Source organism: Rhipicephalus microplus, chromosome X (genome assembly GCF_043290135.1).
Source record: "Rhipicephalus microplus isolate Deutch F79 chromosome X, USDA_Rmic, whole genome shotgun sequence".
NCBI classification, from domain to species: Eukaryota; Metazoa; Arthropoda; class Arachnida; order Ixodida; family Ixodidae; genus Rhipicephalus; species Rhipicephalus microplus.
The window spans coordinates 436,371,736-436,376,040 of NC_134710.1; the positions used below are offsets into that span (position 1 = coordinate 436,371,736).

At 45.0% G+C, this 4,305-nt stretch overlaps 1 long non-coding RNA gene across 2 annotated transcripts; it reads right to left on the bottom strand.

Moving 5' to 3' along the window:
* Positions 1 to 582: 582 nt before the first annotated feature.
* LOC142776591 (uncharacterized) lies at positions 583 to 3,988 on the bottom strand. 2 transcript variants are annotated; one of them, XR_012887658.1, is made up of 4 exons: positions 3,849 to 3,988; positions 3,112 to 3,198; positions 2,651 to 3,053; positions 583 to 1,208 (listed from the first exon to the last, which is right to left on the bottom strand). It is a non-coding gene; the product is annotated as an uncharacterized LOC142776591 (long non-coding RNA). The 2 variants fall into 2 exon arrangements; XR_012887657.1 differs by having other exon boundaries at positions 2,651 to 3,198.
* Between the last annotated feature and the right edge of the window lie 317 nt (positions 3,989 to 4,305).

Below are 4,305 nucleotides of genomic sequence, written 5' to 3' on the forward strand. Positions count from 1 at the left end.
TATGTTCTGTGACATTAGTGTATATTTTCAGGGGCACTGTATGGGGTTGGCTGCCTGGCTTCCGCGGCCAGGTTCTACAGTTGACTGGGATGACACGCTTCAGTGGCGTTTTTGGTCTCACCTATCAACAGTTAAGCACTCTGTCACCGCAGTATCACGGGTTCCTGAGCGGTACCATGACAGAGTTTGATATCTGAAGGGGTGCCTTTAGAGTAACCTTGTTAAACGGGAATAAAGCGCACGAGAAAGTAATCAAAAGTGGGTAGGTTTAACTAAAATCTCAGTTTGCAGCCCTTGCAGTACAAGGGGTATTAATTTATCATAAAACACGCAATGACTGCGGGCAAGTGCATGCACTAAAATGGTAATACATGACATCAATGACCACTGAATAGCTGCAGAACATTTCCGCAGATGTTTAGTACTTAAGGTTGCAAAATAGCTAGAGTAACGAATACCCACTTTCTGAAAAATCATACTTACTACACTTTCCAGCAGGCGAATGTTCCCACTGCTGCAGTGGAAATGGATGTGGAGGCCACTGAAGCGGCTGTAGATGGCAGTGACACAGTAACACGCAAGCATCTGAGAACTTAGTGCTTTATTGAGTGCAGGACTGGAACCTTGAGCAGGGCGACAAGGTGCTCAAGGTGAGTAGACCCTTTGTTTACATTTTACATAAGGGGCATAAGCATTCTCCATGTTCTATTATGATGACTGAAACCAACTTGGGCTGTAAACAAGAACCATGCATTGTATTGAGGGCATAGTATCGGATATCTGCAATGATAAACTGCTGGGCAAAAGGTTAGTTAGCCCTGGGGCTCTTTCATGGTGAGAGATGCATTTGCGGACATTAATAAAGAGCAGTTTCAACAAATGTTTGTAGGTCCACACGAGGAGGGCATAGCTTGTACACAAAGCTTCCCACTTTCAAAGGATGCCATCAGGCCAGTTGATCTTCAACTGAGGGGAAGTAGTTGTGCCCGTTGCAATTCTTGGCAGCAGCAGCAGCAGCTTCCAGCCACGAGATGGTTAAGGGTTTACCGGCAGCTCACTTAAACATTTACACCATGATGATTCATCGCAGGTGCTGCGGGAGATGAAAAAATCAACCACCCGCACCGCTCCTGCAGAACGGCGTGTGGCAGCGGCACAGGAGAAAGCGGCAGCGGTGCAGGAGGGCACTGGCCATGGCTGAGGGCTTTCTGCGAGAAAGGGATACGTAGTTTAGTTTAATTTTTCGTCATATGTTCAATGTTTTTTCTTGTCATCATTCATTATAGATTTGTCGGTTTCAATGTGTTTAGGTGCTGCTGTTCATGTTCTGGAGACATATACATAGTTTAGGTTGTTTTTCGCCATGTTTTCAACTTTTTATCATTCATAATTGGTTTAGTGTTTTTGATATGTTTACGTGTTGCTGTTCATGTTTTATTTTATTCATTTTTTGTTTGCATTTAGTACATATTACTAGATTTAGGTTAGCATTTACTTTGTATAAGGAGTGCAGCATTTTTTTATGTTCTATATATGCATTTCTCAATGTATGTTCGAGCTGTTCTAGTGGCAGTGTTTTTTACCCACATTTCAAAGGTGTCCAGTCATTCACACGGAGACCACGAGTGTATAGTTGACATTTTCGGTTAATGTTTCTTTGATATTTGTATTGTCCCACTGTGTTTTCTAGCTCACTGTGATTTTTATTCAGCATTACCACATAGTGTAGTAATGTGATATCTTTTTGCATCACACTGTGATATTTTCATTTCAGCACAATGAGGCTAAGATGCAACAACTACATTCCGAATCTTGTTTGGGAGCGCTAAGCTAGTAAGTGGTCATCTCGCATCTTGTTTGGGAGCGCTAAGCTAGTAAGTGGTCATCTCGCACAGTTTTACAGAGGAAAATGGTCATCACAGCAAGATGCCAGCGATTGATTTCATCTAGTTTTCGTTGTAAACGACTCTTTGCGGGAATAAATTTCGAACGTGGTATGGCTTGGGAGCCGCGAGATGGCTGAGGGAATTATTCATGCTCTATGTTATCAAAACAACTCGCCTGTTGTTTGCCGTCTTGATTTGCATATTTTTTAGCATTGCAGCATGACTGCAGTCGTGAATTCAAATAAATGTTATTTTAACATTCACACAATGTTTAGGACAATGAGCAAAAAAAACAGCACAACTTGACAAGCACAATTGCTCGTCAAGCCTGGCGTGCACAATTGAATGCTTGTAGTCAGTCACTATGACAAGATATGGACTTATGTATCACGTGTTCACACAACATGTTTTTAATGGAATCTCGATTTTTATGCGTTCTGGTGAAAAGAATTTTGAGACGTTGCTGCATTGTTCGCACAATTTTGTGATAGCAACATTCAGCACAGAGTGCCGCTCATATATGCTTGCTCCAATCTAGTCTGTTGTGACTGTGATCGCTATTATGGAAAAGGGTGTTTCTGTTGCATATTTCATGTGCCACTTAAAGAAAATGCAGCATTTTGACATTGCCACCTTGCTTCATATTGAAGCACAAGTAAGTACTCTGTGTATTCAAATGTGGCAAACACAGCCCTTTCATGTCTAGATGCACTAGAATCAGTGTAAATAAATTATGTGTGGGATATGAAAACATGAAAACTTACCGTTCCTGTGTACTTCAAAAAAGGTCCAAGACAGCGCTGCTGCCGTCTCTGAGCAGCACGTTGCGTGGTGTGAGCATATGGCTCCCCCTTGGCTCTCCATCGTCATCCTCAGCTGGTGGCATGTCCACGACATACTCGTCCAAGGTCCAGTCGCCTGCATGCAACGCAATGTTGTGGAGAGCAAAGCAAGCATAGATGATTTGCGCTGCCCGATCGGGGTTGTAGAGCATCGTTCGAAAGTGCTGCAAGCAGCGGAACTTGCTTTTCAACACGGCGATACACCTTTACACAACATTGTGCATGGATGCGTGCTCCTTGTTGTATCGGCCTTCGGAAGTGTTGCACGGTTGACTGCCAAGGACTGAAATTAGGAGCCATGGCTTGAGGGGATAGCCTGCGTCTCCTGCAATGTAAGCATAAAAGCTGAGTGCTCTGCCCAGATAGTACACATTAATACTTACCAAGCAGATATTCGCCAGGCTGCAGATGTGCAGCTAGGCGTGCACGCAGTGGGTTGTGTTCCCACACCCAGGAGTCGTGGCACGAATCTGGGAATCATGGGTTTATGACAATTATGCGCAGCCATGCTTTGCACATCTGCGATGAGGAGCGATATAAAATAGTACTGCATTTATACTCAGAATAAATCCCTTTTTTCTACGCATAAGCAGGAAACAATGCGTACTAGTACAGTCATTGGTACAAGGAGCTTCACTTAGAGGGAAACACAGGGTGTAGCACACTGAGGAGGGGGGAGTGTGGGGGCAACGACCCCACCTCTGCTGTACACATAACTACGACTTCCACTGAATGATCGAAAAGCTACGCGTTGCTCTTGGGAAAAAACACTCGTAAATACCAAAGCCAGCTCATCCAATTGTGATTGTAAGCACTTTCGTGTTGGAAATACCTCCCTGTCGTGTATATACTTCTGCTACGTCTGCTGCCCATATTACCGATTACCTCTAAAATGCACAATTCAATTGCGTATGCATGCCAGTGCAAAAACGGCAACTGGCTCACGCACAAAACACTTGCCACTTATTATTACCGAGGCCTTGCGAGCCACCATCTAGCTCGCACCCAATTCCCTGCAGGTTCTTTTTCATTCGTTTCATTATTACTTTTTCCAGCTTTGGCGTCACAACTGAACAATTGCTCCGAAGGGCGAGTAATAAACGATCTTAACAGTACTTACGATCATGACGTTAGGACATAATAGCCCCTTCTGGACATGAAGCTCGCCGTGTCGGCCAGTCTGAATCCCTCTGGCTTGCGAATGGTGACCAACGTGCCATCGGCACACGCCAGCACCCCTGGGATGCAACCGCGTAGCACAAACTCTACCTTTGCCTCATCCTTAGCAGCTGTTGTCAGTAGGAAGTCCGCCACCCTTTTTCTAGCAGCCACGGTAATGATCGCCTGCGTCACCTCGTGGATGGTGTTGCTCACCGCCGACTGAGACATGCCGATGTGTTCCTCGCGACCAATGCTCTTCTGGAAGCTACCGGTGGCGAAAAATCGCAGCGCGCACAACACCTTTCTCTCTGTGGAAAGGCCACTGGCTCGCTGGCATCCGATGATAGGATCAAGTTCGTGGCACAAGCTACGCACTGTTCGTTTGGACAGACGAAAACATTGCCAGAACTCTTCTT